The sequence below is a fragment of the Hypanus sabinus genome, chromosome 12 (assembly GCF_030144855.1).
Source record: "Hypanus sabinus isolate sHypSab1 chromosome 12, sHypSab1.hap1, whole genome shotgun sequence".
Taxonomy (NCBI): Eukaryota; Metazoa; Chordata; class Chondrichthyes; order Myliobatiformes; family Dasyatidae; genus Hypanus; species Hypanus sabinus.
Window position 1 is genome coordinate 31,298,112 of NC_082717.1, and position 12,380 is coordinate 31,310,491.

The 12,380-nt window shown below is 39.0% G+C and overlaps 1 protein-coding gene across 8 annotated transcripts in view; it reads left to right on the plus strand.

The window, feature by feature from the left end:
- ppm1ba (protein phosphatase, Mg2+/Mn2+ dependent, 1Ba) overlaps positions 1–12,380 on the plus strand; it is a 211,829-nt gene that overhangs the window by 67,718 nt on the left and 131,731 nt on the right. Inside the window, exon 1 of one of the 8 annotated variants that reach the window (XM_059985723.1) lies at positions 1,604–1,967. The exons of 4 other annotated variants lie outside the window; for them this stretch is intronic. The gene's annotated coding sequence lies outside the window, so the exon portion shown is untranslated. Of the gene's footprint in view, positions 1–1,603; positions 1,968–12,380 lie in introns of those variants that run through there. 3 more of the 8 variants (XM_059985718.1, XM_059985727.1, XM_059985728.1) reach the window with 3 other exon arrangements.

Here is a 12,380-nt window from a genome sequence, read left to right on the forward strand (position 1 = left end):
GTAAACTACAAATACCTGTCTGGACATGCCCCTCTGCTGACTGCTCCTGTGGCTCCTCCCACAGACCCCTGTATGAAGGCGATTGGAGGCACTGCTCCTCCCTCAGTCTCCAGGATGTTGTGTGGTGGTCTCTTGCTGCTAATAAAAGCCTATTGTTCGCCTCCCATCTCCGAGAGTTATTGATGGTGCCTCATTATGTTACATAATCTGCAAAGGAAACAGCATTATGAAGGACCCCATGCACCAGTCATACAATCTCTTCTCCCTCTTGCCATCTGGGAAAAGGCTCTGAAGCATTCGGGCTCTTAGAACCAGACTATATAACAGTTTCTTCCCCCAAGCTATCAGACTCCTCAATACCCGAAGCCTGGACTGACACCTTGCCCTATTGTCCTGTTTATTATTTATTGTAATGCTGGTACTGTTTTTGTGCACTTATGCAGTCCAGTGTTGGTCTGTAGTCTAGTATAGCTTTCTCTGTTTTTTTTTATTACGTAGTTCAGTCTAGTTTTTGTACTGTGTCATGTGAACCATGGTCCTGAAAAACTTTGTCTCATTTTTACTATGTACTGTACCAGCAGTTATGGTCGAAATGACAATAAAAGTTGACTTGACTTGATTCAAGTCTTTTTATGTGTTTTACTTAAAGCACACAGTTCACGCTCAGTCCACGTTCACATATTGTTCCAATTGGGAAGTACCATTCAATCTTCCAATATCAAAATTTTCCGATTTTATCAATATCACTACAGAAACGGCCTCAGTATTTCCCTCAGATAGTGGAGGAGTCAGTAATTCAAGCCAAACAGGGTACTTAGTTACATAAATTAAAACCATAAAATGTCAAAACGGCAATTCCTTTCAGGGACAGATAATTATGAAAAATCACAAAAAAACATGTTGCAAATCAGAAAGCAGTCGGTCACATGATGAAATCCTTAAACAGCTAGAGCCTTAAAATAACAATGATTTAACATGCGATATTGAAAATGGCACATATTCTATCCTTGAAGCAATTTGTAAATGGAAATGTCAGGATCATAACAATAATAAAATAACTTTGATGAACATTTAAAATTGTTGTGATCCAGTCTAGATAACACATTAGTTGAAAACACTTCGAGCTGTAAGCTGCAGTTGCCTTGGCTGCTTCAGCATGACCTAAAAATAGAACGTCAACACGTCACGCATCTGTAACCAAAAAGCTAATGACAAAAATGTAAGAGTGCTATTCGCAAAAAAGCATAATCTCAAGTTTTAGATGTGCTCGGACTTCAACATAAATGAGCTTTTAAAAAATGTTACAACACATACTTAAACAGGTGAGAGGTGGTGGGAAAAAGAAATTATTGTTGCAAGACTGACATCATCGACTCGTATTGGCTACTGGTGATTTCATCCCAGTAACATCCGGGTACAAGTTGCCTCAACGTTATCAGGCGGACGAAGATGATCTACAGTTGATTGACATGTATGTTATCCAATCGCCGAGGAAGCCTGACGCATTTTCACCAATGATGAGCAGAGTTCTGAAAAGGAGACGGGATTTTTAAAGGCTAAATAAATTATGTGGTTGACGATAAAAATGGGTTGACTGAAGGTTCTGCACCAATTTCCGGCTTTTTGGGGCGGGAGGGAAAGGCGAAACACATCTATCACACAACAACTTTGATTACATAGTTTGTTGGACGTGCCTGCCCAAGCGCTATCTCAATGGAATGAGCGGTGGTGGCGTCTGTTTCTTTTTCGACCCTCACTTGTTTTTTTTAAAAAAAATCATATTTGATGTCCGTCTAAGACGTCATTAAAATGTCTGAAAATGTCCGCTGCTGTGAGCTGCAGGCACTAATGAGTGACAATACTGTATAAACTGGTATCCTGAAGAAAATATTTTTAAATAAGAATTAACCTTGTGTGTAAATCTGAAATCGGGAATTTAACAACGGAGGCAGGAAAAAAAAAGATCCGTAAGTAGCCGTGTTTAAATAACTGGGAGAGTCTCCGTGTCGATGTATGTCTACCCTCTTCTTTTCCAACCCTTCACCATGGTATCCTCTTCGCTTCTCTGTCCTCACCTCCCCGTCACTCCTCCTCCTCCTCCCGGCCCGATTCTCACACTGGAGGTCAGGGCTTGGAAAAAGGCTTAGGCCCACACGATTATTTTTGTTTAGGAGTGTTTGTTTCATCAAATGGTTTCATATATAATAACATGACGAGCAGATTCCAACTTTATAAATTCGCCAGTTGTCGAATACACGAAATAAAGCTATTTCTAGTAAATATTCGTTTAAATTGTCTTTATAATGTGTTGACATGTACAAAATAATATTAGCCCCCTTAACTGACGAGCAGGTAGACTGGGGCATGATAAAAGGTCATTGTGCAAAATAGTCTCAGATTTCTATTTGACAGTTGTTAAATGTATTCTAAAGCATTTTAAACAAGTCTTTAAATGATGATAATGCTGTAATAGGAGCAAGATACATCTTTCATTTTTAGTGATTTTAATGTGATATTAAATATGTTGTATGTCCTCTAGATATAGTTTAAAATGTATTTTTATTTTTAGCTGCAGACATCTGAATGAATATGTAATTCATATATTTTTGTTACAAAAGATGTCCCTGTCATGTCCTTGAAATTGTCATCTTGGGTTCTGAGAAACTTAGTAACATTTGATATTATTTTACAAAATAATATTGTTTGGTTTTGAATATTCCAAAATATTTTGTTGTCATCATTAATGGTCCTCCTTTGTATATTTGTTGTATTGGGTTTCTCTTAATTAATTTTTTGTTTATTTCTTCCAGTTAATTAATTATTTCAGTTCAATTTGTCTACTAAACCAGGTTTGTTTTTTTTGCATTTTCAAGATAGTAGTGAAACTCAGTAGGAAATGTAATGTGTGTTCAGTTTAAGTTTTGATTCTTGTTAGAATAAGCCGATTTTGATAAATATTTCTTGTGTTTATGAATCAGTTTATGGAAAAATGCTGGGCACAATATCTGTCAATTTGTAAGACTTAAGTAGCTCATTTGTTTACAGTTATAGATAGGTTAAGGGCTTTACCAAATTGAAACTCATAAGCTCAAGCTTCCATGAAATGACAATCTTTAGAGATTCGGAGAAACTTCATATAATATTTTCCATATAATAAAATTATATCAGATTGGTGCTGTGGCAATAGAAGTGTATCTGCTTAGGAGAAGGGGTTGTGATGGGAGAAGTGGAATAAGTTTTTAGTATTAAGCTGACTTGCTGTCTGATTTTCAATTACTTTTTTAAAAAAATAGAAAGTTGCCCAATTCTTGATAATGTAGGGGATGACCTGCTGTGGAATGTGAAGATTATGTTCAGTTTTTTAATTATAGTTTTGTAATTCGAAGTAATAGCAGGACTATAGATGTACCTGATGAAGGTATGGAAGAGCCTCTTTTGTAAGTGCATAAAAAGGAAGTCTATTTCAAAGAAATAAGCTAAAAGTAAGAAAGCAGCATAGATGCTAAGAAAATGTTTTGAAGTGGAATGCTTGCCTGCTGAGAAGTTGCAAGTTTGTATACAGTTCAGGAGAATAGGAAAAATCCTACTTTTATGTGGAGCCTATTATCTTAGAATGTTCCAAAGTATTTTGCTGCCAATGTATTACTTTTGAAGTTCAAGCCCTCTTGTAATGATGAAAACAACAACATGATAAGTTGTAAAGATTTGTTAGCCAGAACACTGCATTAACTCCACTCATTTTAGAAACACAGAAACGTAGAAAACCTACAGCACAATACAGGCCCTTCAGCCCAAAATGCTGTGTTGAGCATGTGCTTACTTTAGAGATTACCTAGATTACCCATAGCCCTCTATTTTTCTAAGCTCCATTATTTTCTTTGGTATAACACCAGAACTATATTTCTATCTAAATCAGCAATCTCCCACAATGGAGTATTCCCTCAGATTTGCACTGGAGTTTGTATATATTGATTTGTTGAATCTCTGGAGTGGGACTCAGAATCAGGTTTATTATCACTGATGTGTGTCATGAAATTTGTTAACTTATCAGTACCTATCAATGCAATACATCATATAGAAGAAGAAAAAAATAAGTGAATCAATTACATATATTGAATAAATTAAAAATCATGCAAAAAAGCAGAAATAATATATAGTAAAAAATATGGTAGTATTCATGGGTTCAATGTCCATTTGGATGGCAGAGGGAAAGAAGCTCTTCTTGAATCACTGAGTGTGTGCCTTCATGCTTCTGTACCTCCTACCTGATGGTAACAGTGAGAAAAGGGCATGCTCTGGATGCTGGAGGGCCATAATAATGGACACTGCCTTTCTGAGACACTGCTCCTAGAAGATGTGTTGGGTACTTTGTAGGCTCGTACCCAAGATGGAGCTGACTAGATTTACAACCCTCTCAAGATGTACAAAAAAGCTGGATGAACTCAGCAGTTTGGGCAACATCTGTTGAAAGGAACAGTCAACATTTTGGGCCGAGACTCTTCATCAGGACTAAGGAAGGAGGGGGCAGGGGCCCTATAAAGAAGGTGGGGGGGGGAGGGTGGAATGTGCCGGGTGAAAAATGAAGCAGGAAATATCAAGGGAAGGGGAAGCAGAGAGGGGATAGGCAGGAAAGGTGAAGAAGGAATCTAAGGGGAAAGCACTATGGGTAGTAGAAGAAGGCAGAATCATGAGAGAGGTGATAGGCAGCTAGAAGTGGAGACAGAGTGAAAGTTGTCTCTTCCAGTTGCCTATCACCTCTCATGATTCTGCCACCTTCTACTACCCATAGTGCTTTCCCCTTAGATTCCTTCTTCACCTTTCCTGCCTATCCCCTCCCTGCTGCCCCTTCCCCACCCCTTGATCTTTCCTCTGGTTTTTCACCTGGCACATTCCACCCTCCCCCCACCTCCTTTATTGGGCCCCTGCCCACTCCTTCCTTAGTCCTGACGAAGGGTCTCGGCCCGAAATGTTGACTGCTTCTTTCAACGGATGCTGCCTGACCTGCTGAATTCATCCAGCTTTTTTATACGTCTTGATTAGACCACAGCCAGACTTGAATGTCACAGACCTAGCCTTCAGCAGATGACGTACTTCCTGGTTCATCCACGGCTTTTGGTTTGGGAACGTACAGTAAGTCTTTGCAGGCACATACTCATCTGCATGGGTTTTAATGAAGTTGGTAAAAACTGAAGCATACTCATCCAGATTCAAAGATGAATCCCTGAATACAGTCCAGTCCACCGATAGAAATCAGTCCTGTAGGCGCTCCTGTGCTTCCCTTGTCGAAACCTTCTTGGTCCACACTACTCGTGATGCAGTCTTCAGTTTCTGCCTATACTCAGAGAGTAGAAGTACAGCCAGGTGATCAGACTTCCTGAAGTGAGGGCATGGAATAGCACGGTAAGCATTCTTGATGGTGGTGTAGCGATGGTCCAGTGTCTTGTTGCCTTTAGTATTGCAAGTGATTTGTTGATGGTAATTGCTTTAGGAGTTTTTCCAGACTGGCCTGGTTAAAATCCCCCAAAACAATGGTGAAAGCATTAGGGTACGCTGTTTCATGCATATTGATCCCATTGCTCAGATCATCTGGAGCATGATTGATATTGGCCTGAGGTGGAATGTATGCTGCTCCCAAAATGATCCCAGAAATCTCCTGTGGGAGGTAAGCAGGACAGCACTTAACTGCTAGAGATATTCCAGGGCTGGTGACCAGAATTGGGACAGCACTGATGTATTTGTGCACCAAGAAGAGTTGATCATGAGGCATTCTCCTCCACCTCTGCTTTTGAGAGACTCTATAGATCCATCCTGACGGTGTATAGTAAATCTACTGATCTGAATAGTGAAACAAAGGACACACTCAGTCCTAACGTCCCTCTGATTCAGCACCCTACCTCTGAGATCATCGATTTTATTAACAAGAGGCAGCATATTTGCCAGCAAGGTAGTCGGTACTGGGAGTTTTAAAAGCCTGTTTCCTTAAATGCACTTGTATCCTTGACCTGCATGGACTCTACAAGGACAAATCCATCCCAAGTTGGCATTGTTTCCATCAGTTTTAAGCAGTGATAGTTCGTTTAAACGCATGCGGACATCTTTGTTGACTGTACTGACCGTGGAAGCAGTTGTGCGCTTTAACTGTAGCAGCTTGAAACGAGAATATTTAATCATATTCATTGAGAGTTCTGCTGCTACACAAGTCACTTCAGAAGTAAACGTACAATTTTGTGTTAGTAAATTGCTAGAAGCTGAACGGGCAAGCAGGGAAATGAGATCCATTTAAACAGAAGGCTAATAGCAATTTGATTAAGAGATTAACTTTGAGGGTGAAGATAAAGAGTGAAATTGTTTTTCTACATTGGAGTGAAGTAATTAGTAGTAGTATTCTTCCTGTTGGAACCATTGTCTGATAAATTCGAATTATTTTGATCTGCGTATGTAGAATTAAGTTTCCAAATTTGTGAATGACAAAGTTTGAATGTGTTGTAAATGTTGGCCTCCTCCACCATCCTGCATGATGATGGCTAAGTGACCAATTCACACTTGCTTCTGATATCCCTTGCCTTCAGCATTAAGAACTAAATCTCTTTCTTTAAATTTATTATCTATTTTTAGAGAGCATGGATAGAATAGGTAGAATAGGAAGGCAAATAGTAGGTGCTTTTTAATACAGAAAAGTATGAATTGATACTGGATTGGGTGTTACATAATGAACTGGAGACAATTAGGGAGCTTAAGGTAAAAGAAGCATTAGGAACCTGTGATCATGATATGATTTGGTTTCAACCTGAAATTTGATAGGGAGAAAGTAAAGTCTGATGTAGCAGTATTTAATAGGATAAGGGAAATTACAGTGAGCGATGAGAGTGGAGTTGGCCAAAGTAAATTGGAAGGAGCTGCTGGCAGGGATGTCAGCAGAGCAGCAATGGTGTGCATTTCTGGGAAAGATGAGCAAGGTGCAGGGCATCTGTGTTCCAAAAATGAAGAAATACTCAAATGGTAAAATGGTACTATTGTGGCTGACAAGGGAAGTCAAAGCTATTGTAAAAGCAAAAGAAAGAGCATACAACAAAGCAAAAAGTAGTGGGAAGATAGAGGATTGGGAAGTTTTTATAATCTACAGAGAGCAACTAAAATATCATTAGAAGGATAAAGATAAAATATGAAAGCAACCTAGCAAATAATATCAAAGTGGATAGTAAAAGTTTTTTCAAATCAGTATGTTAAAAATAAGAGTATAAGAGTGGATATAGGACCGCTTGAAAATGAGGTAGTTCTGGATAAGAAGATGGCCGATGAACGAAATGAATATTTTGTGTCACTCTTCACTGTGGAAGACACTTCCAGTATACCTGATGTTGTAGTGTGTGAAGGAAGAGAAGTGGGTGCAGTTACTGTTAGAAGAAAGAAGGTGCTCAAAAAGCTGAAAGACCTAAAGGTACATAAGTCACCCGGACCACATGAACTGCACCCTAGGGTTCTGAAAGAGATGGTGCTAGAGATTGTGGTAGCATTAGAAATGATCTTTCAAAAATCATTGGACTCTGGCATGGTGCCGGAGGACTGGAAAATTGCAAATGTTACTCCACTCTTTAAGAAAGGAGGAAAGCAGCAGAAAGGAAATTATAGACCAGTTAGCCTGACCTCAGTGGTTGGGAAGATGTTAGAGTCAATTGTTAAGGATGAGGTGATGGAGTACTTGGTGACACAGGGTAAGATAGGGAAAATTCTGCCTGACGAACCTGTTGGAATTCTTTGAGGAGATTACAAGTAGGATAGATAAAGGGGATGCAGTGGATGTTGTATATTTGGACTTTCAGAAGGCCTTTGACAAGGTGCCACACATGAGTCTGCTTACCAAGTTAAGAGCCCGTGGTTTTACAGGAAAGTTATTAACATGGGTAGAGCATTGGCTGATTGGTAGGAGGCAGCAAGTGGGAATAAAAGGATCCTTTTCTGATTGGCTTCCAGTGACTAGTGGTGTTCTGCAGGGGTCGGTGTTGGGATCACTTCTTTTTATGCTGTATATAAATAATTTAGATGATGGACTAGGTGACTTTGTTGCCAAGTTTGCCAGTCATACGAAGATTAATGGAAGGGCAGGTAGTGTTGAGAAAACAGGATGCAGAAGGACAGATAGATTAAGAGAATGGGCAAGAAAGTGGCAAATGAAAAAGAATGTTGGAAAATGCATAGTCATGCACTTTGGTAGTAGAAATAAATGTGTGGACTATTTCTAAACAGGGAGAAAATCCAGGAATCTGAGATGCAGAAGGATTTTGTTGTCTTTGTGCAGAACACCCTGAAGGTTAACTTGCAGGTAGAGTTGGTAGTGAGGAAGGCAAATGCCATGGCAGCATTCATTTCAAGAGGTCTAGAATACACGAGCAAGGATGTGATGCTGAGGCTTTATAAGACACTGGTGAGGCCTCACCTGAGTATTGTAAACAGTTTTGGGCCCCTCATCTTAGAAACGATGTGCTGGCATTGGAGAGGGTCCAGAGGAGGTTCACAAGGATGATTCCAGGAATAGAAGTGTTATCATACAAGGAACATTTGACGGCTCTAGGTCTGTACTTGCTGGAATTCAGAAGGATGGGGGGAATCTCATTGAAACCTTTTGAATGTTGAAAGGCCTAGACAGAGTAGATGTGGAAAGGATCTTTCCTATGGTGGGAGAGCCTAGGACAGGAGGGCACAACCTCAGGATAGAGGGGTGCCCTTTCAAAACAGAGATACAGGGAAATTTCTTTAGCCAAAGGGTGGTGAATTTGTGGAATTTGTGCCACATGCAGCTGTGGAGGCCAGGTCGTTTGGTGTATTTAAGGCAGACATTGATAGGTACTTGATTGGACATGGCATCAAAGGTTACAGGGAGAAGGCCAGGAACTGGGGTTGAGGAGGAGATAGAAAAAAATGATCAGCCATGATTGAATGGCGGAGCAGACTCGATGGGCCAGATGGCCTAATTCTTCTCCTATGTCTTGTGGTTTTATGATTTTATGATACATTTGGCAGTACGAATGAAGAGAGATGAAGTAAATCAAATGACACAGTTCTGTAATTTAAACAGGAACAGTGAAAGCTGGGTAAATCTGCAATAATTAGAAAAGCACATGGGACCGGGGATTCATACTAGGGAAATAAACTAGGGAAATCATGAATACTCGCTGGTATATTGTGTTCAGTTTTGGTTTCCTAAAATTAGTAAGAAAGGGATACACAGGGAAAAAAAATCCAGATAAACATGTGACTATCATCCAGGAGGATGAGCGTCAGGTGTGTGGGATAATAACTACTACATGTTTTTTTCCAAGTTTTATGGCTTACAGATTTGGAAAAATAATTTTGTATATTTATCATTTTCCAGAAGGACTGCATCAGAGATCAGCACATGACCACTTACCTGAGGACATTTAAGTGTAAACAATGAAACCTTGCCAGTGACTCCCAAATCTCAAAATAAACAATACAACCAGCCATATGGTCACACTGATAAGGAAAGGGTCCTTGCACTTTGTAATGTAAAGGATAAATAGAGATGTGCAAGATCTTGATCTTTTTGTTGGGGGGGGGGGGGAAGAAATTAGAATGACACTGTTCCCATTGGTTGGTAGATCAAGATACAGGTTTAAAATTTTTACTAATACTAAGAGTAAATGTGTCTTTTTCAAGCTGGAAGGTTTTAACTATTGGGGTGCCCCATGGGTTGGTTTTTAGCCCCTAATTAATTACTCATTATATTAATGACCTGAAGAACAGAGCAGAATGTAACAAATCCAAGTTTGCTGACAACTCAAAAATAGACAGGGAGGCACTTTGTGATGAGGATACTTGGAATGTACAACAGAATACAAATTCAGTGGATGACAACTTGACAAATGAAATTTAATGTAGGAGAGTGTGTTTATAAAAAAAACGTACTTTGAGATGAGGAATGAAAAGACAGGCTGTTTTCGAAATGAAGTTGTAAATGAGTGAAATAGCATGTCATAAAGCATGGAAACAGCCCCTTTAGACCCACTGGTTAACCAAAGTATTTTAAGCTAGTCTCTTTTGTCTGCGTTTGATCCATATCAACCTTTCTTATCTTTAAATGTTAATGTATCTGCCTCGGCCACTTCCTTTTAGAATACAGAGGGCTCCAGAAGTTCTTGAGCATGAATCACAAAAAATATGAAAGGTAAATGACATATTGGCTTTTATTGCGAGGCATTTGACATTTCGAAAAAGGGAAACATTGTTCCATTTGTCAAGGGTGTTAGTGAGACCATACCTGGAGAACTGTACGTGGTTTTGATTCCTATGTTAGGCAATAATACAGTAGCATTGGAGGCACTTCAAAACAGATTCACTAGGCTAATTCTTGGATCATAATTGGCCAAAGAAGTAACTTGATTCTTTGAGTTAAAAATAAGGAATAATTTTAATGAAACATAAAACCCTAAGGGCCACAACAAGGTGGATATTGAGATGTTCTCAAGAGAGAAATAATCACAAAGAGGATGGAGTTATAAGATTAGGGATGGTGATTTAAAGTTGAGATGCATAAGAATTAGTTCTTCTACATGTTGGTGATTTTCTGGAATTTGTACCCTACATATTTATGGAGGCTAGATCATTGAATGTATGTAAGGGGAGCACAAAATATTTTTTTGAAATATCAGTGATTGAGGAAAGAGAAGCTGAGGCCTGGAACAAATTGGTCATTATGAGAATTAATGGTGGATCACGTTGAGGGGTCATGTGGTCTCCTTGAAATCTTGATTTCTTATGTACACATAAGGAGATGTGAAGGAAAAAATATTTTTGGAACTCACTGTCAGCAAAGAGTAGTGAGGGAGGGAACTAGATAGGCCCTTGTTGAAAAGTACTTTGTAAGTTTGAAAGAGCTGTGGAATATTATCTCAGGATTGCGTGTTAGGAGTTTGCATGGATGATGGGCTGCGTACTGCCTCACTTCCTCGTGTGCAGAAGGAAGAATAAAATTACACAATATGTAGATCAAATGCAGATTTGTGAAGAGTACTTGATTAAATTAAATTGTTGAGAAAATGTGTATAAATAAGGGACCAAAACAAAAACAGTCTTCGCAGATATTCCTATGTCTTTTATTTGCATCAATATGTTCTTATTGCATTTCTTCCTAAATTAATTATTTTAATTATTTGCTGAATTTCTTTCCAATATTGATCCCATCATTACTTAAAGATTTTAGTTCCCTGATCCCAATTCATATTTTAATCACAAATATCTAACTCCCTTTGTCCTCTTCAACCAGGCTGTCTTCAACATATCGTCCTGTTCATGTGTGGCTCAACCATTTCCATCCTAAGTGCACACTTCCTCATGACTGGACTCGTTCTCACAAACTTGTCCAAGTATAAGATGTTGCTTTGTCAATGCATATGGTTTCAGGATATTGCTGTCTTTGTGAGATATGTGGGATATTCCCTGCTGCAGTCCTAATTGGTTCCCTTTTCTCACCCATTTTTCTGTTGTATTGATGATTGTATCAATCCCACTTTGTACTGACTGGGAAGTTTCATCATTGTCATTTTCACCCTGCTCTCATCTTCATGTATTCACCTCCAACTCTGCATTTCTTGATAAGTTCATCTCAAGTCAAGTAGACTCATTTGTCACGTGCACATGTATGGTGAGGTACAGTACTGTGGAAAAACTCACAGCAGCATCACTGGCATGTAGGTACAGTGTAAGTTGTACATGTATGGTGGGTTCCGGTTAATTGGGTGATTGGTTATTTGGAGCAGCTACTTGTTTGGGACAACCCTTAAAGAACAAAAGTTAATTGAGAAAATAGCTGGGAGTTCCTTTGTTTATTTGGAACACTATGCCCCTTAATTGGGACAGGAAACTGTTGCTGAAGTTTCTAACTAGTGTTGGTCACATGCACTTGTGTAACCATTAAACACTACACCATGCTTAGAGCAAATAGTTTTTAAATAGCGTCAGTTAAATTTGTTTGTATTCATAAAGCAAAGATTTTTTGTCAGAGAAGTGAGTAGAAAGATAATTTGGAACTGTTTTGTTCACTGCGGTTGCAAGCATTCAATCTTGGAGATGCCAAAAACGGCTGAGTGAAGCTTATACAATTTCACACAAGTTACAAACTATGAAGAATTTGAAGGTAAAGAAATTCCTCCCCATCTCTTTTCTAAAGAGATATCCTTGTATTCTGAGTCTGTGCCCTGAAATCCTGGACTATCCCACTATTGGACATATCCTCTCCACTTCCACTCTTTGTAGACCTTTCAATAGTCGGTAGGTTTCAATGAGATTCTGCCTCATTTTTCCAAACTCCAATGAGTACATGCCTAGAGTTGTCAAACACTCCTTGTACGTTTAACTCTTTCATT